Source organism: Vanessa cardui, chromosome 3 (genome assembly GCF_905220365.1).
Source record: "Vanessa cardui chromosome 3, ilVanCard2.1, whole genome shotgun sequence".
In the NCBI taxonomy this organism is placed as follows: domain Eukaryota; kingdom Metazoa; phylum Arthropoda; class Insecta; order Lepidoptera; family Nymphalidae; genus Vanessa; species Vanessa cardui.
In genome coordinates this window covers 10,466,750-10,493,387 of record NC_061125.1, presented here as the reverse complement: position 1 = coordinate 10,493,387, position 26,638 = coordinate 10,466,750, and positions in this window count along the sequence as shown.

The window sequence follows — 26,638 nt, the reverse complement described above, 5'->3', positions numbered from 1 at the left end:
AATTTAAGAACATGATTTCAGTGGTACTTACTCTGGGTTCGGCAAAAGGGAAAGGAGGTATTTGCCCGACAGTGGGATATTAATGGACTCTTTCTGTAACTCATGAGTATGTGCAAACCCAAGTGCACTCTCTCTTGAAACACTCTGATAATCCGATGGGATGGTAAATATGACGCGAACGGAAACACATTCAGGTGAAGGATCAAGTGCTTTATGCACTTTTCAAGGCACGTCGTCAGGTCGTAGGTACATCTTAGTAACGTAATCAACTGAATATATCTATAATTGTAATCCGAGTATTATAGTATGAATCTTGATCATTAATGTATGAGGCGAGATGACTCAGTGGTTTCAAATTAATGGCCCACTTCGTGTGCTTAATTTGTGTTTATAATTCATATCGCGCTCGACGGTGAAGGAAAACATCGTGAGGAAACCTGCATGTGTCATAGAAATTCTACCACCAACTCGCATTGGAACAGCAGGGTAGAATATGTTTCAAGCCTTATCCTCGAAGGGAGACGAGGCCTTAGCTCAGCAGTGGGAAATTTACAGGCTGTCGTTGTATATGAATCTTGTTTGTAAGCAATACTCGTCGCATTTATTAATGTGTGCGAATGTTTTATGCATATGCTTATAGGTTAATACATAAGCTTCATCAAAAGTATAACACCTCGCCTCATTGCCTCCACTGGTGACAGGAGGACTGGTTCGTTTTTTGCCCAGAGGATCGGAATTGCGATTCAACGGGGAAATGCTGCTAGCATTCTTGCCACCATTCCACGCGGTCAAGATTTATACAGTAACTAGTTTTAGTTCATATTTGTATATATATATTTAAGCATTTTATGTTGTTAATTCTTATGTTAATAAATTGCTTATAGGACCTTTTTTACTTTATAGATTTCGCCGGTGAACGTATTAACGCGTTTCCCGGATTGAGCCCCGGCGCTGACTGTGCCATAATACCCACTAAAAACTTACCCCTTCTCCGAATTTCAGCAATACATCACCGTTTGAAATGTTTATGTGTATAATTTTTTTTCTTTTATTTCACATGATTCATTCAAAAAAGAAGAATTTATTGCAATTTATATTTAATTTCGTTACAAAATACTTTAAAAGTCAAAGAAAACGACTTTAAGTCTCTTTGTAAGAATGAACGCTTTATATTAAGACAATTCTGAAAAGTGTTCTTACTAAAAGCAAAGTAACTCAACTATTCGAAGGCAAATACTTTTGCATTCTTATTTGCTTGAGCCAGTTCTATGAAGTTTATGACTTGTACATTATATTGATATATTTTTTATGTCTAAGTAGATTTAAGTTTGTATTTTACAATCGTGTTTTATCGTTATTATTGTTGGTTTGATATTTTACTACAGTTATCTCACAATAATACACAGGTCAAATCAAATAATTATTTATTTATTTTACGTGACCAAATAATATTTTGTAATATAATATATTAATATAATATAGTACATCATAAGCACAGATGAAGCACGAGAAAATTCAATAATGCTTGCATGAAATTAACACCTACAATCTTTGGTTAAGATCCTCAGGTGTTTTTACTACTGATGGCCTATTAGTCCAACTCAATATCAAATGCAGCTAAAATAACCAGTGATAATATGAATACTGTCGAAAATATGTAACCACATGCAAGTGTGGTCAATGAAAACATCTCGAAATATAAACGACACATCAAACATGAATCTGAAGCAGTTAAGGGAGAAAATTGTATCGCAAATAGGACAGATTTTAAGTGGAGTTCGTACCCTTTCTAATCATACATGGTCTGGCGGGCGCGAATAAGCGCTACGTTTAAAGCAAAACGAACCGGTTGCCAGATTTCCTGTTGAACTATGACGAAGAGATAGCGATTTTTTTAAACAATTATACACGTTTTTTTTCGACTTATTTGAAAGTAGAAAAAAAACGTTGAAAAAAAATTGGAGGATTTGACAGATTTTTGATGCCATTTGTTTGACGTCATCCTTGATATTTTTTTACACTGGTATGTTATTTGACAAACATCATAATGATTATGACTATCGAATGATAGAGAACAATAAAAAATCCTTTAATCGGTCTTTATGACATCAATTGTTGAGTTGAGTTCTTTCATCTTCTGATCTATTTTACTCTGATTTAATCTTCATGAAAGTCAAATTAGTAATCAAGTCAAATTAATAAACAGTTGTTTTAACCTCTTGTAAGCTTTTAATTATACACCGTTTTACTTTTAATGTGTATGTAAAATCAGTATTTTGATACGTACATAATTATTAAAGGCTGTAAATGCTAATATCTCTGTAGTGAGATCAAAGCGAATAGACCTTTCAATCAGTTCCTATAGATGCTTGGACTTCCCTGTATTAATAGAACAGGATGGAATGTTGCTGAAATGTTACTTAGACGACATGCAGATTGTAGTAGATACTGAAAAGGGATTTATTTGCTGACCTAGTTGCGTTTGAGTAATTAAAGCTCGAATATTATGTTTGAACTACATTACTACGGTTTCGGGGTTATATGGATTTTTTACCTAAAAACACGGAGTTAGTTATTTTGCAACCTAAAGTGACACAACACAAAATCCATAGCCCGTATGGATTTCTGAGTATCTTTGGTATTTGTGTAAGGTTATATTTTCGGTTTGACTCTTATAGCCTAAAGGGTACCAGCCTGGGTGCAGAATTTACGCACATGTAACCGTGACGTGACCGTCGAATAATGGGAGAGGATCGTCCCTAAATCAAGTATCAAGTATATATCAGTAGCTTATGCTCCCTGCGCACTACCGTACTATTCTGGTAGCTGCGCTTGTGACTCGGTTTAGCTCTTCTAAGTTAGGGAAAAAGTGGTCTGCCCCCCACAATCAGTCAGTAATAAATTTTTTCTCAAGTCTTAAAAATTCAAATCAAGAAACAAATGAATGATCTTTACTATTATAACCTAAAAGAAAAACGCTGTTTATTTGACATACATCACGCTATGATAGGATAGAAGCAATGTTTATTCTGTATGTAAAATAGACGTGGTATTGCATTTTCGGTCCGGGATTTCAATTTGCTAAATAATATGATGAACGTTCATCGTTCAGATTAATCCTCAATTAGCCCATATAGTTATTGAATAAGAGATTGTTAACGTTTATACAGGAAAGGAGATTCGTTGAAATGTATATATTTTTTAAATGAAATATTTATTGTTACATTTCAACTGACAGTTAAATCATTATAGCGCAGTGACTTAGTATAGATCAGGACTCTATCCAGTACTTATCATTATTCAATTAATTTGATTCGTTTATGCTACATTATATGACAAATATTAATAATAAGCGTTCCTTACCCCGGTGCTTCACGATCTGAATCTATATCTATAGAAGCGATCAGTAGATATCACTTATTATAATTAAAAATTAAACAATATGGTATAGGTACTTGAAAATAAACATTCTTATTATAAATATATGTAATTATTAAGAAAACAGTGATAAGGTTGGTTTATAATGTCTAACAATGTTTACCAATTATTTATTTCGGAATAAAAAAATAAGAAGACCCTCAAAAAAAAAAATAAAGAAATTTCGTAAAGTTCGAGCGAAAAACAAAAACCGGCGCGGTAAACAGTCTTCAAAAAAGACAATTCAAGTTGGGAAGGAAAAGTTTTTTAATATTCTCACCGCCCCGTGTAATCCGGTCCGGCGAAATTCTATTCGAAAAAAAAGGGACTTCTACAGGATCGAATCTGATTTTTTAGTTGGATTGTTCCTAATATTTGATTTCGTTTTCTCTGTAAAAGCAAATCACTATGATTCCTTTGTTGTTTTGAAAGTTTAGTTTATAATAAAACTATTACTAGCATGAAATCTTTTTAAATAATATTTTTACTATATGGATTTAAGAAATCATATTTGTATTATTGGAAATTTAATATGTCATACGTTTAATTACATAATAATTATTTTCATTAGGGCCTTAAGTGAAAATAGATAATATTATATATTTAACCATTGCTTGTCAATTTACCTATACTAATTTTTTTTTAATTGGTGTCTTTTTGTTGCAATTTAATATTAATATCTAAATTTTCTTATTTCTTAATATCCTAAATTTTCTTTTATTTGAATTCAAAATAAAGCGTTCTTATTCGAATAGGCTTTGTTAACTTTTCAATTTTACAAAACTATACTATGTTTTATTTAGAATGAAGCTAACACTGTAGTCTGTCATTTAGGATACTATGTTGAATTTATCAAAATTTAAAAAGTAATAAAGTCTACGTCTTTTAACATGTTTACGTTCGGTATGTTTTTATAAATCACATTTTTATTTATTTATTCTGTTTAAACATGTTACTTCAAAGCGAGAATGTAGAATTCCGTAAAAAACTTTGATCTAGAGAATTTAACTTTGCGACGTTTGAACGCGTCCTAAAAGAGGGGAGTTCCTCAAAGGTAATTTTGCATGAAGGAATGACGAAGTTTTTGTGCAAGTTGGCGTTGTAGCGATTAGATTAAATGCATTCTAATGAGGTGACTAACCCTAAGAAATAAGATGAGATATAAATGGCGGTACACCGTTGTAATATCGTGTTGGAGTTAACTTTCTTCTGAATAAATTTATTTGTTTAAAAAATTTATAAATTTGTTTTAACACGAAATCTTTACACGTAATGTATGTTTTGTATAAGATTTACGTCTTTAAATTTGATTAAAGGAGCTTTATTTAGAAATAATTACTGTAGTAATATTGATAGTGGTAAAAACTGCCTGAAAGTGTCATGATATTCGTCTTGCCTCGTATGATGCCTTTCAAAGAAATACCTAAATATCAGCTATCCTCTATACCGCCAATGAAAAAATACCGGTGTAAATTAAGATATTATGTCCCTATTTGTAAATATACTTACTCACTTGCCTTCCTAACTTAAACGCATATTAATTCTGACTACGCAAAAGGATCATTAAATTAAACTTGCTTTTCTGGCCTTGTAAGATCACCACCAAAAGAAGATGCCTCTCTTAGAATTTTAATTTCTAAATATTAGCTATTCTCTACACCGCCAATGAAGAAATACCAGTGTAAATTAAGATGTTATGTCCTTTTCTGTAATAACCGTTACCCACTCGCCTTCTTAACTCAAACTCGTAGTAATTCTGTTTGATTTTTCAATGCTGTGTTTGTTTCGATTTTATTTTATATCGATGAGTGACTAGCTCAAAGCTGAACCTCAAATAAAATAAACACCTACTCGTCTAGACGAGAATAATAAAAACAAATAAGTTTAATTCAAAGTCACGTTACTTCTGATAACACGGTAATTGTGTCGATATACAAAAAAAATATACTTCAATTGTTCTATACATATTTGTACGTATAATTATATATTGGATGTGTTATAAGTGTAAGTATTTGCACATATATAGTTGTTTGATAGCGTTGTGTGGAGTGAAGTATTTTGTTTAATAAATAATTAAAATAAATGAACTGAAAGGGTTATTAATTTTCCGAAGCATTGGGAAGTAACTCGAGATTTAAAATATATGCCAGAGTTATATTGATATTTATGAATTAAAAGCGAACAATAACACACTTAAACATAAATATAGCACCTCGCCTTATTGCCTCCACTGGTGACGGGAGGGATGGTTCGTTTGCCCAGAGGATCGGAATTGCGATTCAACGGGGAAATGCTGCTAGCAATCTTTCCACCATTTCACGTGTTCTAACTAATTTTAACGATTTTCAATTCATATTTGTACATATTTAAACACTCAATGTTATTAATTCTTATGTTATTAAATTTTCAACTAAAGCGAACAAAGTATTAATATCGTATAAATACATGAAATCATAAGTAAATTAGTCGTAAGTAGCCATGATGTTTACATTTTTAATATCTATTATATTATAACAATATTTATTCATCCGATATAATTTACATTAGCGACGTAAAATCAAAACAGGCTCTGATGATGTGTGTGAACTTAGCAGATCATTGTCCAGCAGATCACAATTAAATGTGAGTTTTGTTAGCATGCAGAAGAGTTCTATAGTTCCTGATAGTTTTTAGGAATAGTTCTGGCGTTTTTACCTTAAAAAAAAATTGTCGACAAAATGATCTGCTAACTTCCCGTAGCAGATCATTTCCCAGCAGATCAAAAATAAATAGGATATCTAAGCGCATGTAGCTGAGTTCTATAGTTCCTGATATTTTTTAGAAATAGTTCCGGTGTTTTTACGGGGAAAATCGTGAAAAATAAAAAAAATAGTAGGAACATTAAAAGACTAAAAAAACCGTTTTAAACGTTTGAAAACATTTTTAAAAGCAGGAACTATTTTGTTTCTGATATAAAATAATGATAAATATCAATTAAAACTCGTAATTAAGTTAAAACAATTATTTTACTGTCAGCAAATCATGGTAGAGCTATTAACTTAACGTAAAACTAAAATTCAATGGTTAAAAATTATAATAATCAGCACTATAGGCTAGAACTCCCTCCATTATTACAGACTCACAGACTGATGTGAGATCTGAAACAAAAAACTCATTTCGAGTCGAAAAATTGCGTTTCAGAATCAGCAAATCATGGTAGAGTTGTTGAAAAGCCAATTTTTTGTTATATCAATGTAATTTACATTCTGATCGTGCTTGAGGGCCTGAAATCTTTAGTTTCTGATACATCGGTATCAGAAATGTAATATGGAAGTGGTTCCAAGTCCAGAACTCGCATTTACGTACCAGCAGAACATGGTAGAGATATATAAAACATCATTAAATGCGAGTTCTGGACTCAAAAATAATGCTATGTTGCAGTTCTTATACTTATGTATAAGAAACAAAAGAGTTCTAGCCTTTAGCGATGATATAATTTGAAATCGAATCAAGTAGAATTTTTCCAATTTTTACGAATTTTGAATTTTTTGACCATGATCTGCTGGTACTTAAATGGGAGTTCTGGCACTGAAAAGTATTCTATGTCGCAGTTCTGATACCCATATGTAAGAAACGAAAGAGTTCTAGCCTTTAGCGATGATATAATTTGACAGAGAATTAAGTAGAATTTTTCGAATTTTTAACATTTCGACCATGATCTACTGGCACTTAAATGCGAGTTCTGACCCTAAAAAGTAGTCTATGTTGCACCTCTGATACCCATTCATAAGAAACAAAAGAGTTCTAGCCTTTAGCGATGACTTAAGTTTGAATAGAATAAAATAAAATATTACGAATGTTTTAATTTCTCTACCATGATGTTTTTTATATCTCTACCATGTTCTGCTGGTACGTATTTACGTACCAGCAGAACATGGTACTCGCATTTGCGAGTTCTGGACTCGGAACCACTTCCATATTACATTTCTGATACCGATGTATCAGAAACTAAAGATTTCAGGCCCTCAAGCACGATCAGAATGTAAATTACATTGATATAACAAAAAATTGGCTTTTCAACAGCTCTACCATGATTTGCTGATTCTGAAACGCAATTTTTCGACTCGAAATGAGTTTTTTGTTTCAGATCTCACATCAGTCTGTGAGTCTGTGATAATGGAGGGAGTTCTAGCCTATAGTGCTGATTATTATAATTTTTAACCATTGAATTTTAGTTTTCCGTTAAGTTAATAGCTCTACCATGATTTGCTGACAGTAAAATATTTGTTTTAACTTAATTACGAGTTTTAATTGATATTTATCTTTAATTATGCTTTTAAAAATGTTTTCAAACGTTTAAAACGATTTTTTTAGTCTTTTAATGTTCCTACTATTTTTTTTATTTCTCACGATTTTCCCCGTAAAAACACCGGAACTATTTCTAAAAAGTATCAGGAACTATAGAACTCAGCTACATGCGCTTAGATATCCTATTTATTTTTGATCTGCTGGGAAATGATCTGCTACGGGAAGTTAGCAGATCATTTTGTCGACAATTTTTTTTTAAGGTAAAAACGCCAGAACTATTCCTAAAAACTATCAGGAACTATAGAACTCTTCTGCATGCTAACAAAACTCACATTTAATTGTGATCTGCTGGACAATGATCTGCTAAGTTCACACACATCCTCTGATGACGAGTACCGTGATTTTTTCAAAATATGTTCAGCAATCATTGTCATTTTGTTAGATTATATTCCATCCCAATTATTGTAATGCTGGATAATTCATGTTCCTTGAACAAATATACTAATATATAAATTTTTTATGCTATAGGTTGGCGGACGAGCATATGGGCTACCTGACGGTTAGTGGTCACCATTACCCATAGACGCATATGACGCTGTTAGAAATATTAACTATTCCTTACATCGTCAATGCGCCACTAACCTTGGGAACTAAGATATTATGTCCCTTGTGCTTGTAGTTACACGGGCTTACTTACCCTTCAAACCGGAACACAACAATACTGAATACTGTTATTTGGTGGTAGAATAACTGATGAGTGGATGTGTATCTACCCAGACGGGCCTGCACAAATCCCTACCACCAAGATAAGTTTAAGTTAATAATTGAAGCGTTACGTTTGCAGACTTCGAACTAAAAAATTGGATATATTTTCGTTATATTATATAAACGCGACTCTTTTAAGAAATACGACTAATTTCATTCATCTTTTAAATTTCAGAAATATATCTCTTTCATAGTCTACTTTCAGCAGCTTAACCCTTCAAAAGGGTTTTCGAATGTCTCTTTGACTGAGAGCTCTCGGGAAGTAGGGCTGAAGAGTTTTTACGCAAAAAGTCACAATTACACTCATCATGATGGTCTGTATAAGTGTTTAAACCAGACAGTCTCTTCAATATAAAAGTATTTTGTCTCTAACTGTGCCTTGTGACTTTACTTCCGGCTTTATGTTTTACTAATTCAATATTATCAAGACTCAAAATTAACATCAGAAAGATATTTATTATTTTTTGAATATGGAACACCTATAATTTATTTGTAACGGTTATGACATATGTGTTTAACATTAGCACATGTTACAAGTTGATGAATGTAAATGCCTTTTTACGTTTTTAATATATGTAATGAGAGTTATTACTCGACTATTGTCTGAGAGAAGCTATTACTAAATTATCTTCTATATCCTCGCCATAACGATCTCGCTCGGAACTGTTTAAATACTAGACTACAACTACTACTACTAGACTTTTGTATATGGGTTTTATAATTATGGTTATCACAAGTTCAGCCCTAGTATTTTTTATTCTGTACGAAGTTACTTTGGGCTAATAGTTTATTTTGTATATTGTAACTATAGTGGCCAGTTATTCTTCTCAGATATGAGTTATTCCTTTTTGAACCTCTTGTAGACTTTTGATAATCATTCAACAAATATACTGCTTCTGCTTGGAAAAGAACTAATTTATATTTGATCTTACTCGTAGATAAAGTTAAGTGCGCTGGCTTTTACCAACGAGTGGAACATTAGCAGACTGCTACCGATATGTACATTAGTCTATTATTTTCTTCATATTTTATTGTCTCATTGTAATGAGCCTGGAATTTAAGTCCAATATTTTAACCATAACATTTGTTTCAACTTTTTAAATGTAAATATTTTTCCAGTTTAGATAATCTTTTTCGTTCTGTTTCGATTTAATTTAAATACTAATACATATAAAATTAATGTGATATGATATACTTTTGAAACATGATAGTTTTAAGCAGCAACACCGCCTATTTAAGCTTTTTGCCCACAAAGAGACCCATGATGAAAGGGAAAGAGCCCTTTGAGAGGGTAGCAATGTGAAGTATTCAGAGAAAAATTCGTAATTCCCCTCATTACGATGGGTTTTAAACACTGACAAACAGGCACTGAAGCCCTGTAAGCCAGATATTTGCTGATCCATTTTGACATCTATCTCGTATGTAATACGCTCGTTGTAAAATTTTACAGACAATTTACGAACACGCGCAAGCATCAAATGAAAATACGTTTTATATTAATGTAAAATAAAACCTTTTTTAAACAATTATTTTTTTAAATTATATAAATGATACCTTTGGCTGCCTAGTCTGCATTAAAATGTTTACTAACATATATGTATATCGTAATATGAAAAAAATATCAAGTTACAGATTATTCGACAGAAGCTACGCAAATGTAAATTTGTTTAAGTTAATCAAACATTTATACATTAGCATATAATTGTATGCGATTGTTTACGATACAGCTATTCCAATTGCTTCGTCAAAGAATGATGTACGATATATATTACTTTTGACAAAACAGGGCGATTTAAGTTACATTAAAAACACTCCAACCTAACAATACAATAAAAACCAAACTAAAAACTCGAATGCGTTTTATTCTAAATAGAATGCTCTTTCATAATGACTTTGTTAAATCATTTACTATAAACGAAGGGTTGTCACATAGTACAAGTATATTCTTGTTTAATTAACAAAGACATAAATAGTATTTGAATATTGCTCTCATCCTTCCCCTAATCATTATGTTAATGTTATAGATACAGCAATTTCGACACCAGCGTTATCGAGGCATTCCCATTCATCGCCTTCCGCTAAATGTTTTACTCTAAGAGAATTTGCATAAAAAGACAACGAGAAATTGTATGCGTGCTTGAAATTGATGACATTCATTTGAAAATTTTACCGTCTGATATAATTTTTCTTGTATTCTAATAAATATGCATATCGACTATGTAATGTGGCCTAATAGTATTATGTAATGTTTTCTTTTGTATTAACTTTCTTTCGAATGTTATAAAGATGATTTATGTATTCATACCAGCCTTTGGATGAAAAATAAGATACAATTTTAAAATGTTTTCTTTATTCAATATAGTAATAGCGTTTCACTTGTGCTTTTTTTATTGTAAATAATCCGAAGGCATTTGAAAATAAGCCAAATGAAACTTGGTATCCCTATATCATTTGTTGTTGACATTGAATTCGATAAAATAAATAGCAAATAAGTATAAATTTATATCTAAATAAAGCGTTAATTCACATAACGTTATATTTAACATATAACGTTAAATATACAAAATATAAAGTTATTACTTATTATTACATCAACAACATAAAAAAATATAACAATTCATTTACAGAATTTAAATTTCGAACAATCTCATCTACACTTTTAAGGAAATTAACGAATCAGAGAATACAGTAAATTTACCCATTTCGGCAATACCATAAAATGTAAACTAAGTTTCGAAACGAATTGTAAACAGGGGGTTAAAATTCGCGGGTATGGTTTAGGGGAACTGCGGTCACGAACATCAATAAACCTTTCAAGCAAATGTTTACGCGTGGCTGAGCTCACTTCGAACTGTGTTCTTTATATAAACCTTACAAGATGAGGGCATTGCTGTTCAATTTTAACATAAAGTAAATACGAATATTATAATTAGTGGAACAAAAATAGTTGTTTCCTCAACAACAACAACAGCATGTAAATTTCCAACTGTTAAGGCCTTTTATCTTTGAGTAAAAGGTCAGGAAAATATTCCACCACGCTGCTCCAATGCAGGTTCGTGGAATACACATGAGGCAGAATTTCTGTGACATTAGACAAATGCAGGTTTCTTCACGATGTTTTCCTTCACCGCCGAGCACAAGATGACTTATAAACACAAATTAAGCACATGAATATTCAGTGGTGTTTGCCTGGGTTTGAACCCCGCAATCATTGGTTAAGATCGCACTTGTTGGCGCCACTGGGCCATTTAGGTTCTTATATTGTTTCGACGTGTTTTTCAAAACTTATAGCTATAGCCATTTACCGAAATTCCTGATTAGGACAATTATCTCGACACTCAAATTAATACCAACGATATTAATTAATCCAATGTCAATGTATAGAAATTCGTAAAGTCCTGTGTCTAAATGTCTGATAAAAATGAATTAAAATACAGTAACAGGATATAATTTCTTAAAAGATTTTGTCGTTTACTTTTCCCCTTTTCCAAACGAAAGAATACAAAGGCTTAAATAACTGAAGAACAGTCAAACTTTTCTGTGACCGGGTCTCAAGCACAATGAAAGGAACCCCACAGCGACACTGATTTTTATGATGAAAAATGACCCTTCCGGCGACCTTTCCTAGGCATTGATTGTGGTTCAAAACATTTGTTCATTAGCCAGTTGACTTGACTTCAGCCGGTATCCTTTGTGTTTGTTCGTTACATTACTTTTAATAGTAGAAGGTATCTTACACTCATCATATTATTATACTTACGTATTTAACAGTTACTTATCCATACCAGGAACTTTAGGTAACGTTTTATATTGTATATAGTTAATATAGTATCTCGCTTACTGTCAAATATACTTATTTAAAGAACAAATATATGTATAAGTAAGAAATCATTTTCTTGTAGCCCAGTATTTGCAAACATTGAAGATAAATCGTATACTGATCGCGCCGTTTTATCATAATCACTACTGTTTAACACCTTATTTTTATTGTATATATATAAAAAAATTAAAAAATAAAATAACTTTCATTTAAAAAATATATTGAATTTTCATGTTATTGATTTAAATATTTATATAAATAAAACTTCTTTTATATTACCCAGTTTTTATATAATAAAGCGTATATCAACTATTATTTTTTCTATGGACGGAATTGTACTTTACTAAGCAGAAGTCTTCATGTGATTTGGATATGTATAAACTGTAATAAATGTATTAATATTGCAATTCAATATATTCAAAGCAATTACATGTAATTTAATCTAAGATATCAACCACAGATTACATACCGCACTTAATTATAATTAATCAATTATAATATATTACTAATTATATGATGAACTGTTCTAGTCGACATTGATAAACCAATAAGACTAAATAACAACAACATTATAATATATTTCTTATAAATAAAACCTTTATTGATGAACGGTATATTTATAAGATTTGAGAAGCGTTAATAGTTATTTAAATAGTACTATAATCGTTTTTATTATTTTTTAATATATCGCTTCTAAATGTTTCATTCGTATCGTTTCATTTTAATATTTCATTTCATTTGTTGTCTAGCAGTACTCAATATTGTATGTCGTAATGTCACACTGCCCGGCTAAACTGAATCTAACCGATCCTAGCTATGCAAAAAGTAATACTTAAAATTATTACCTTTTGTTTTACTTTTTAAAAAATTGACATAAAATCTTGTTTAAAAATATTTTTACTATTTTTTTTATGTGTCCTTTTTGCTGAACATATTTTAAAATCTGATAATTCAGTTAATGACTCATTAATGCCTCGGACGTTCGCATGTTATTTTACAATAATTTAGTTGTTTAATAAGAAGACCTTCTTGTGATAGTAGAGCCTTGAGCCTTGAGCCTAAATACACATCAGCATAGCTGATAGTATTACCCTGAATTTTGTGTACTGTGCAAGAGCAGCATCACAATGCTTATCCAATAATTGTAAGTGGTTTGGGTTGAATAGCTTAAACACTATCATAATGTTGAATCGTCAGGAGCTAACCTTAAATACATCAGTCATGTCATGGTGGAACTCTGAAGAGGTTGGTAATGAATCTTTATATGTAATTTTATGTCTTGGGTATTATTTGTTGATGTGTTCGCTAGTCATGAGCCAAACTTAAGTGCAGGTGCAATATAGCTGAACTATAATATATACAAAAGCTTGAACGATTTGGCCTCAGAAAAATAACATTACTTTTTTATATAAAGTTTTATAAAAATATATAAAAGCGTGTGGAAGATATTTAAATACCTCAGTGTTCACATTTCTAATTTATCGTTTACATTAATACATACTGAAATGTATTACTTTTTGATTAATATTACCGTTTTCACTTAGCATAATATTACACATAGAAGCCACATAACTCTATATAACTCCATATCATTATTATTTCATGACTGCCCGAAGCATATGAAAACACATAATGAAGTATTAAGCTTTAACTACGTCGTTAACACCGCAAATTTAAACCGCTGTGATAGCACACAATATTATGTTGGCATAATGGAATCTTTTACTAATTAGTGACTATGCATTTCTATTTGGTCACATTATAATGTAACACGCTTTTGTTATATGTCAAAGAAAAATAAACCTTATTACACGAAACTCTATTATACTATGAATAAAATTTATATAAAATAAGACAAAAGAAAAAAAATGTTCGAATTAAAATCCCTACTACATAACACGAACTGAAGCCGAGGAATTAATTAAACTAATTAAACGTGGAATTCAATTTTGTAATTTGATATTAATGAAAATTACTAGTACAGTCGGGTGAATGACCTTAGGTATGTGCTGTCAGTCTGAAGCATAAACAATAAACTTTAATTCCCTTTGTCAAAGTATTTAAATACATTATATTGAATTACTTCTGAAAACAACTATTATTTCGTTAAAAGGACTTTACAAAGTTATATAGGATTTGCATTGTATCGAATGGGGAGTTGCTAAGCATATAATTTAAGCCTGACTTTATTTATTCAAGCCTCACTTGTTCAAACTTTAAAACCCCTATCGCAGCATCGAAGAGTCAACAAATTAATATTCTTCCAGCGAATTTCGTGAGGAAGATTCGGAATCCAATTTTAAATTCTTATTCAAATACGCCCTTCAGAACGGGTAGAAAATTAGACGCGACGTTTGCACATTTTCGTGAAGTATGCTTAAATGCGTAGGCAAATGTAATTACTCACAGGCGAGACGTAAGATGTCGCCCCTCGATGAGTTACTTGATTAAATCAGTCTAACTCACGACTCGTACGGGTATTGTCTGATTTATGAGTATTAATAAAAGATTTAATCGTAACGAAATATTAACTTAATCAAAATAATTATGAGTTACCATTTAAACAGTTGAAAATTTAATTTTCGGGAAAGTGGGCTATATTTTGTCAAAAATGTATTGTATACTTTTTGGTTAAAAATTGATGTTAACATCACAAATTTTCCTTTTAGGATGACGTTAATTAACATTTAATAAGCATTAAGAAGCAGTACAATCTGCCACGGCCAAAATCATAATATTATTAGTATGATAAGATAATTATACTCGTCTTCATCTATAAGAATAATGAAGTAGACGCCTGCGTTTGTTTAGAAAAATCTCTTATTTATGAAAAATATTTATAATTATAATACTGAACACGGCAAATTATTTTTATTTTTCACTCATATTTTACTAAAAAAATATATATATACCGATCGAATTGAGAGCACTCCTTTTTCTGAAGTCGCTTAAAAATTAACCAAAAATATATTTAACTCCCGTATGGTATTAAAACAAAATTGATATTGTTAATTTAATTAAATTATAAAAAATATTATCATCACAAACTCATCACATATACCAATTCTCAGTTGTGTTCCAGTTTAAACGGTTATTGAGTCAGAGTGATAGGCTCAAGGAATATAAAATCTTTGTTCCCAAGGTTGGTAGCGCATTGGTGATGTAAGGAATGGTTAATATTGGGTCAATGTCTAGTGGCGATTGTGATTTACCATTACCTGCACCGCTAAACACATAATAAGGTTTTTACCGAGCTATTAATAATAATATATATTAATAATTTAAACAATTGTATTAAATAACATGACTTTGTTTTTTGTAAATGTTAAAAAAGAGTAAATACTGAGTTTCTTGCCGGTTCTTCTCGGTAGAATCTACTTTCCGAACCGGTGGTAGTTTCACTTAATTGTTAATTGACGATTCAAAAGTGCTTGTAAAAGGCCACTTGAATAAAGATTATTTTGATTTTGATTTTGCTATCATATTTTTAACTAAATTGGCATTTGAGGCAATTAACCAAATTTAAGCAGATTGCTGTCGATAAACGATTCTTGTACTTAATAGTGCAATTAATGTTAATTGGCCATCAATCGAGTTTTTTTGTCTCAGTGACCCTTATCAACGTGATATAAAGTGAATCTCATTAAACATCACAGTAATTATCGTTAGTTTTTATATAAATGTACATTCCAGGTCAAAGAAATGATTTCTGTTCATAGTGACACTTATTAGAAGTATATGGTAATCTTAATGAAACTGAACGTACCAAAATTGCCAACTTTATAATTATTGATAAATTAAGGGCCTACATAAAGCAGCGTAGTAAACCACGCTTTTTATTGTATTATTCCATTTTCACATAGAGTACAAAAGTTCATCACTTTTTAAAAATTTGCTGTCATTGTTACCTAGACAGTTACTTTAATTATAAATTATATCGAAACTTAAATGTCATAAGTATTATTGTTAGTGATGTATATATTTTTTACGAACAAAATTAGGTGGTCCAAATTAATCAGATATAAATGCTCCTCGCGTTCTAATGAAAAAGTAGTCATCTGTAAAAATATTTTAAAACAGGTTTTTTTAATGCGTGTGCAATGAAAAATCGTTTATATTAATAGTGGAATGAGCGATGCTTGTTCTCACAGAAGAATAAAGACAGCAAATTTTTTTTTTAGAAAATACGTTTTGTGTAATTTAATTTAGTATAAAATTTATGTGATATGACATTTGTCCATATTGTTCTTTATAGTTGAATTTTTTTTTGAATTTTTTGAAGTTTTAGTAAGTTAAAATAAACATTTATTAAAAGAAAATAAACATTTATGATAAATCCCCTGACAAGGAATCTGACGTATCTCAAACTGACAATTCAGTGGATTCTCAATAATCTTGTAAATTTATCATCACACTGTAATCTGTGTCGAAATATTTCAAATAATATTCTGCGTGTCATAAATTGCTTCAAAAAACATTAGGAAAAATGGTAACTCAATCAAAAAAAAAAAAACAGTTGAAGGTCGAGTCAAAATGATAACCAACACCCTGGTAAATACATGTCATATAGATATTTTTACATAACAAATATAATCCAGTTAGTATTTTTTTGTTGTCCTTACTCTTACGTTCGTCATCTCACTCACACGAAAACACTTTTCAGTACGAGCGTTACACATACTAATGCATGCTGATACTTTTCACGGGCATTATCATTATATTACATAATTATTAAGTTTGGTTCACCTGTTTCAATGGTCTATCTTAATTAACAGGCTAAATCTGCAAGGTTCCGAGATTTTTGGCACCAATGGTTTGAGCAAATACAAAACAAGCCCTGTTTTCAGTAATTTTTTGTAGTCGGTTTTTTGTAGTTAGTATTGATTCTATCTTAAGGCTCGTACAGCAAATAAGCCATCAGTCGAGTTGAAATGCAGTCCCATTGGGTTACGAGAGAGCGAATAAAGAGTGCATCCGTATTTGCGTACTTACATTGCAGTAGGTTTGGCAGTCTCATGAGAATGGTAGCCAAAGCCAAATTGGTCAAGACAAATAAAATAAAACTCATAAACAAATTTGACAATATACAGGGTTGACTAGAATCGTTAAAAGCCGTGTCGGAAAATACAAATACACGATGATTATGAAATTATAAAAAAAAAATACATTAGCAAATCAGTAAGACCAATTTTGCCAACACTGACGTGTAAATAGAAAAGTGAACCAGAAACATAGACATTAATTTACTAAGAAAGAAAGGTGTGCGTTTGATATACATATGTAGGTGCTTATTATTGTGTGAGGGTGCTTATTATCATACTCAAGCTAAGTATTATAAATACTGTTCAGGGCATTTTTCATATAGTAGGTATATTTTCAGCTGCTTCTAAATATATTTACAATTATAATCTTTATGTTCATAATTATATAAATACCTTGAAAACGGTTACATTTATACATAAATACGAGCAGGAAAGATGAACTACTGACACTTAGTTTCCAACTTCGCAAAGTTATTACATCATTTTTGGGCTACGGTATTCGTTTCTATATAAGATCCCGCGGTTATTTTTTCACTCAATCTATTAATGAATTTGAAGCTCAAAATAACATTAATAATTAAGATGGCCTTGATATTTTGTTGATTTCTAGGCAGGATATACCTATATAAATTTAATTGTACTTTATTGACATACTGATATTAGATTGGCACGTTTAGGAAAAAAATATTTTAAGAGAATAGATTTTGCAAAAAATAAAGATTTTACAAACACGTAAAAAATTAAGTGAATTAAAATTGATTATAACTCTAAGTGAAAAGCTAGATAAGTATGAAAAATTGCGGTATTCATAAATTATTCAAGCGTCTTGAGTTATCTCCAGTAGACATCTTATTCACATGCGATGAAGCTCAGTTATAAGTAAATAAATTATACTTGAAGTTTCATTAAAATTATCATTTCAGGCGATGATACAAAATATTTGAAGTAATAATTTATTATGTTTAAACTTTTAATTATAAATTATGAATACATTTTCAAATTATCAAATGATGGAATCATAATTAAGACAGACTTAAAATATGTTAATTGTAGAATTAAGATCGATTCTTAGATAAGATCTATTCTTATGATGAGCTTGCAGAAAACCTTTGCGGAATTAGATACTCATTCATTCTTTTCATTTCCAAAGTCATAATCTCAAAAGTCATTACTTTTATAACTTCTATAATCCATATATTATACCTTAAAAACGCATACATTGTATAAAGTCGGGTATCAGGCATAACTAGCTTATGTCTGTTCCTAGTATTATCCGTATGTATGTTACAATTTTTAGAAAAATCTTTTATGAATATTTATATGAATATGTCATGCGAATAAAAATTTGGTAAATATGTTTACCTTTCTTTTTTTTTCTTTAATTAAATAGACACTGATTATGTGGACGTGAATGTACTCGTATAGAAAGGTATGGTACAGTCCATAAACATACTGCAAGCCGGTTCCCGCAATTACTATTAAGATCCATATTAATTGGTTCAGGTGTTAATGGATTTTCAAAAAAATCCAACCAAATTGAATCCATCTTCTTCTTTTTCTGACTGGCATTTATTTATTTCGGCTATTTCTAGGGTCTGCCTTCTAACTAAGTCTAATACGATTGGCACGATCTTTAACGTTGTCGCGAAAAAGGAAAGTCAATGAACTTAACATTGGGTCTTTTTCCAAGATACCCAGACTAAGAGGCATAGTTCCGGGTACAAAGATATCAAGGCACTTTCTTCCGACACGGTCCTTAGGTGTAGCCCGTTGGGGCAACATAGGTACACCTCCTCCGACGACACCCTTTGAACTTATCCGCTGCGTCAACGACCTCGATCTACCTTGGATGATACCTCAGCATTTTCATCTCCATGATATGAAGCTCTTGAGTATGACGAGGTGTTGCTCTCACCCGAGCTCTCAATTAATATTTTAGACAATATGTACTAAGTATTCAAAAGTTAGTTAGTTAGTTCAATAACATATTAAATAAATCTTATCTTTAAATGGCCACTGAAAGGAATCTTCGTCAAATTTTATTAAAGAATCAAATATCATGCCCCTGGAAGGATGAATTGACTTCACGAAATCGGAAACTTGGTGTTATAAGTTTATCTCTTCTTCTCATGTTACATGACGTTTGATTTGTTTCTGACAGTCAATATTGTAGATTTATAATTTAAAGATATTGCTATAAAATCAACAACAGAAGGGCTTATTTTAGCCTTAACCTTCCATAGGTATTGAAACCGTCAGACGAGTTACTTTGTTTTTACTGAATTAATAATTAAACGGTATACTGTACATTGTTATCGGGACTGAATAGAATTACATTGCTAATTAATATTAGTTTATAATACAAAGAATATTTAAAAAGTTTTCTGGAAATAGTTAAGTGTACATATATTTGAAGAAATTTCTTAAAACAGTTAGTGGTGATCGCACCTATGCCCTTGTGTATAAAGAATTTTTGACAGACTTATACAACGAGTGATTGATAGCAGACCTTGGGAATGAAACGATCGCTTCCTGGCTATTTCATTTCATTTAAATTGTTTATATAATACATGAGACAAAAAAATAGCTGAGTTTCTTTTGCCGATTCTTCTCAGGTCAGGGTATTTTCTTTTCCGAACCGGTGGTACTATTTCAGTTGACCATCAATAAGATAGTGTAATGCTTCTAAATTGAATAAAGCAATTTGAGTTTGAGTTTGAGTCGCCTAGTGCTGCTGGCATTGGTTTCAAACTCAAACTCAAATTCCTTTATTCAATATAGAAGCATTACACTTACTTATTGATTGTCAAATAAACACTACCACCGGTTCGGAAAAGGAATACCCTGACCTGAGAAGAACCGGCGAAAGAAACTCAGCGGGTCTTTTTTTTGTTATTTTTTTTTTGTCAAATTAATAAGATACATAGTAGCATATGATTAGAAATAGCCAGGAGGCGATCGTTTCATTCCCAAGGTGTGCTATCAAACATAAACTCGCTAATTGTATAGTAACCTTTTGCACATAAGCGTTCCTTAACAATTTTTTTTAAATTTGGCAACAGAAGCATTTTGAACGCTTTCTGGGATCCTGTTGTAGAAGCGTATACATTGCCCCACAAAAGAGTTACTGACTCTTTGCAGTCGAGTAACAGGAGTAACAAGATTGTGTTTGTTACTTGTACCACAGACAAGACGACAGTACCGTTGGCACCTTATACACCGGCCGCGTTAATATTTCTCGGGAAAACGTCGAAGAGAACCGGAACAAACTTGTGCCTGAAATCGAGTCTTCATTAAACGAAGTCTCGAATTGGGACCGGCTAAATCTAGTCCATTTCAACCCCAAAAAGACGCAAGTTTGCCTGTTAACCGCTAAAAAAACACCATTTGTCGTATTCCCACGATTTGAGAACATTCCGATAGCCGCTACAGGTAGTATCGGAATACTTGGCGTTGATATTTCGAGCCTCGTTCAGTTCCGCGGTCAATTGGAAGGCAAAGCCAAATTGACTTCAAAAAAGCTGGGCGTGCTCAGCAAGGCGAGACAGTATTTCACGTCGGCCCATCGCCTTAAACTTTACAAGGCACAAATTCTTAATTTCTTTAAATCTATACCTTAATGATTCCTTGGCTCCCAGGTTATAGATTGCGTTTGGTTCCTCAACGTCTTTTTCTTATGTACACGTGGGACTAAAAATATTGTAATTGGAAAAAAACTAATGCTATGTATTTGTGTCGATGTGTCTTGATTTAAAGGAAACCTGGAAGTTTAAGGATCGCTGATTTGCTACTAGTATAACGTCGTACCAAGCAATATTTCATCTCTTTTAATGATACAAAATTTATTTATGCGTTATAAAAAACACACTAGATAATATGTCAGACAGTTAGACAAATAGACGGCCGACGAATAGTCTTCAGGTCAATAGGTCAATATAACCGCACGGAGACAATATGTCTTAATCGATTGTTACCAATGATATATATACATACGTATGTCTTTAATATGTATGAATTTACATTCTACTGTGGAGAGAGTGGTGAAAAACTCAGAAGGTATAATTTTCTGACAACTAGATTACTTTGCTAATAAATGTCATCGAATTGTTATTAATCTTGGGTAGCAACGAATACTCACTTCAATTTTTAACATAAATTTATTCATGTTCCTAATTGAGCGTCACGTTGACGGTTCTAGAAGTAGTTATTATTTCTTGCAGTGAGAGCTTATTTTTTATGATAGTTTGCCTCGGGCGAACATGCCACCTGTTGCTATAGATAGATTATATTTGTGAATAAAATTGTGTCGATACGATAATAATTTTCTTTTAAAAATGTTCTTTTTTTCAAATAATTTATACTTAATTAGTCTATAGAATTATTATATTAACATTAAGAAATATTAACCATTCCTTACATTATCAAAGCGCCACCAACATTGGGAAAGAAGATGTTATGTTACAGTGTTTCATTGGTACACAGCTATTGCTGCTTGGCTGTAAAAAACATAATGAAGGGGTAACATACACCATACACGAGTTTGCACAAAACCACTAAGTAACATGAGTCATATACTCGTAACCGTAAAAAGTAGATTTTATTTATCTACTATATTTATAATATATGTGTGTTGTTTAAAATTATCACCTGTGTGTTATGTGAGAGTGAGAGAGAGTGTGTCTAATTCAGATTATTTTAGTGAAATACTTTGTAATGTCATTGCTTTCGGGTGAGAATATCATTTAGTTACAAAGAGACTAGATTGTTTGTGAACTAAAACAATGTATTTTTATTTTAAAATACTTAAAGTTTTTATTTACGTTTGTATCTTGATTTTTTGATAAATATTATTATTAGTTAAGTCATCATTTTTATTTTTAATTAATTCACTTTGAATAGGTGCAGAATATACTTATTCTTATTACAAGACTTACTGATCTCTCAAAGAAAAGCCGCAGATTTTGTGAATTTTGTAAATTGACGATTCAAAGGTGCTTATAAAGCCTACTTGAATTAAGTATACTTTGATTGATATAATGTGTACCGTGTTACTTAATAAAATAAAATCATTAACGAAACAAATTACAACCCACGTTTGTTTGAGTTCATAAGAAACACTTTCCCGTGTCTACGTTCAGTAATGGCAATGCACTTAGCTGATTGCGTTCCCTGGTGTAAAATTCAGACACCATGTTTTTCCGGTAAATGTCAGCTAATTCTGTAAAAGCCTATGTTAGGGTGCATTTATAATGCTTCTAAGTATTCTAGGAATTAAGGTGCTAAAAAATTATTTTAAGATTGGACATTGTTTCACGAAGTTATTATTATAATATTAATTTGTTTTGCATATTAACAAAATATATATAAAATGTATCTATCTATCTAGTCAAGTTATATATAAAATCTATCTAGTCAAGTTATATAATTAAATGTTTTAAACAAAAATTAAACTCTAAAATATAAAAAAAATATTGCTGAATTTAATGCCAATTATGTACTGAAATGAATTAAACTTAAAAGTTGAACGACATTAATTTTGAAGGAATCATTAAGTTCCCAGAGATTCCTTCCTTGGCAGAAACTGTGTACTGCGCAACTAAACTAATATAAAGCGTTTTTATATTATTCATATAATAGACAAATACACTAGAGATGATAAGTAAAGGGTGCTGCCCATTGTGTAATGACGTCATCCATACTATTCTACTAATATTATAAATGCGAAAGTAACTCTGCCTGTTTAAAAAATTATAGCATTTAATGATACGCATCGAAATAGAGTAACATCGTAAGTCGATTTTCAAAGCTTTTCATGTGATATAAAAAGTGAGTTCTTCCAGAATAATTCTACTGCTCTTTATTCTTACTAAAGTCGGTGTGGTCATATATTCTTATCTTATGGATTAATTGTTAAACTTTTTACGATAGTACGATACTTGGAAAGTTCATTTGAAGTTTTATAGGAACAAATAGGAATAATTCGAAACTAGAAATTGCTTTCAAAAGCAGTATTACCATAAAGCAAAGTACGCTTATTCCATAAGAGAATTCGTGTCTTAAAACATAGTGCTTAAAACAATAATATTTGTTTTCTCATATTAACCTCTTAACTATTAGTATTATATAAGCTGAGTTGGTTTATTAGTCGTAAATACTCAAATCGTTTGCAAACAAACACGCTGAAATTGAATAAGCACTTTTGAATATATTACATGTAAATTTTGTATTTACAATTGATTTCGTTGTTTCGCCGACTATCCATAATAATGTTTTACTAAGGTACAAATTTCATAATTCTATCATTGAATACGGTCTTAAAAATAAATCTTGGAAAATTGTTCGTTTGTTCAACTCGTTAATTGTCTTAGTGATTAAAAAATTTTCTATTAATGTAATTTAGAAGCAGAAGTACGAAGTAGGAACAATTATCTTTAATTTAAAATAACAATTAATCTACCTTAAAAGAAAAACATTTAGTCTACAACACAAATAACCATCAATAATCACAGTACACCGTCATAATCAGGGCCGTAGCCAGGATTTCATTTCGGGGGGGGTTCGTGCTCCAGGAAAAAAACAACAGGTTTTTTTAAAATAAGCATAAGTAGGTATATTAAAATTAGACATAATTTATACACATGTATTTTAAAGACAACCGATGGTTTATTTTATGTTATAGAGGGCAAACGAGCATGAGGCTCACCTGATGGAAAATGATTACCATTGCCCATGGACATCTGTGGGGCTTGCAGGTGCGTTACCGGCCTTTAAGGAAGGGGTACGCTCTTTTTTTAAGGTTACGAAATCGTATCGGTTCGGAAAAAGCGTCGGCGAATGCTGGTGCAACAGAGTGGTTGTGCAAGGTAGAAAATGTTTTAAAAATCATGATGTTGTGGATTTTCGAACATTATGGTGGTGCGGGTGAAACTTAGAATTTTGACGAGATATCCGAAGGTGAGATTCCGCAGCCGGGATTAATCCAAACAATGCGTCCGAACATTTTCCGTGAAATATTCGAAAGTAGAAGATGCAGTGTGATCTAACATCTCTACGCAAAGCTAAAGGATCAAGCAGGTCGAAAAGGGCTTGATAGTCAATAATTCGAGCCGCACTGCGTTGGATACGGACAAATGGAAGAAGCTGGTGTTGGGGAACCCGCCCAAAGTGAAATACTGTCATGGCTTGCTGAGCACACCGAGCTTTTTTGATGCCAATTTGGCTTTGCGTTCCAATTGACCGCGGAACTGAACGAGGCTCGAAATATCCACGTCAAGTATTCCAATACTAGCTGTGGTGGCTATTGGAATCTTCTGAAATCGTAGAGATACGCGGAAATGGTAATTTTTAGCAGCTAACGCGCAAACTTGCCTCTCTTTGGGGTTGAAGTGGACTAATTTCAGCCAGGGGGTCCGAAACTACTAAGTGAGCCTAAGGGACTACTAAGGGAGAGTACTTCCCCGCCATCAGATATTTTAATAGCAAAATAGCAATCATAAATGGCCTAAGCTTAGCCGGCCCCAGTTAGAGACTTTGTTTAATGAAGACTCGATTTCAGGCACAAGTTTGTTCCGGTTTTCTTCGAAGTTTTCCCGAGAAATATTAGCCCGGCCGGTGTATAAGGTGTCTACAGTACTGTCATCTGGATAGCAGTTAATGTTACAGATTTGCAACAATTCACTGATATGCAGAAGAAACAGAGTGGGTGATAGAACGCAGCCTTGTGCAACACAGGCAATAACGAATTTTAAATCAGAGCATGCACCATATAACGACTTTAAAGTTCCGATCAACCAAAAAGCTGGTGATCCAATTGCATATTTTCCCGGTAAGCTCGTAGGAAGGGAGCTTCGAAAGAAGCGCTTTGTGCCATACGCTATCGAAAGCCTTCGTTATGTCCAGACTGGCCGTCAATGCCTCCCACTTGCTCTCAACTGCTTCCGCCCATCTATGACTAAGGTAATCTAGAAGATCACTGGCTGAACGACCCCGATGGAAACGAAACAAGAAGGATTGGCCTACAATTGGACGGGTCTGGGCGGTTGCTCTTTTTAGGGATAGGATGCACCAAAGTAGTCTTCCAGGAGTTCGGCTGCTTTCGTAGTCGGCGACTATTCGTCAGGGACTTCTTCGTGAGGATAGTAAGGATAGGATTCTGCATTATACACTGTAGAACATGGTGTGTGTGCTGTGCTCTTTTATAGAGTTTCTCGGATTCGATTATTAATATTTTATTCAAGCTATATTAAATTAAATGTCACAAAATGTCTTATTTATAACTTAGCTATTGAATTGTTTCTGTTCCTAAATGTTATTTTAAATTTCTATTAAGTAAGTTTTTTTTCATTGGTTGTTATTTTTAGTTAAGGTTTGAGGGAATTTTAAAGAGCGACCTTTAGTACGAATTCGTTTTTCTTCGACTACGAATTTCCACCAGCGTCCTTTCTGATTATTTTATTTCGATTGATTTGAAATCATTTCCTTCTTTTTATAATTTTTTGGAAAGCTAAGAAATCGGTTATGTTTTTAAAATAATCTGCTTGCCAAGATTTATTATAATGATTTTTTTAGTTTTTAAGGCATTTTTGAGGAATAAAATCAAAAAAATATTGAAATAATTTTCGATTTTAATGATGCTTTTTTTAAATAAATTGAAAAAAGCTCAAAAACATGATAAGTCAAAAATGGTTCACTTTTGGATCATGCTTATGGGGGTTAAAATTATTGCAAATAGTCACCCCTATCACCTCCTAACGGATGTACGTCGAATTACCAATAATCCTGTACATAGAATGTATCAGAAATTTTACAATCTGTCTTACACATTTCAAACTGTAATGGCACTCTGTAAAAGGTTTATCTTCTTTAGTATCTAAAATTACGAACGTGACATTATGACATCAAAAATTAGTATCTTAATAAAATGTGAATAAGGGTATGATTATATTGCCTCTAGTCTTTGCGTAAAATGATTCATTTTGTTTAGATTTATTGTAGTATCTAGACAAAACGGCTTAATTTTCTGAAGAAATCAATAAATACTTACATTTTGTATGTTTAATTAGCGCAACATATTTTTTTGATAATACGATAGCAGTTAGTGAAAAAATTTCGGGGGGGGTTTGAACCCCCAAAACCCCCGCCTGCCTACGGCCATGGTCATAATTATAATCGCAATCTCAGTGTCAGCCACAATACTTCTGCCTTTTTTTAAGGGAAGTTGTGTGACTTGACGCAGATGTTGCTTGTTTATTCCAACAGTATACATGTATGAGTATATTAACTATTGTTGTAGATAGTCTTGTTGCTC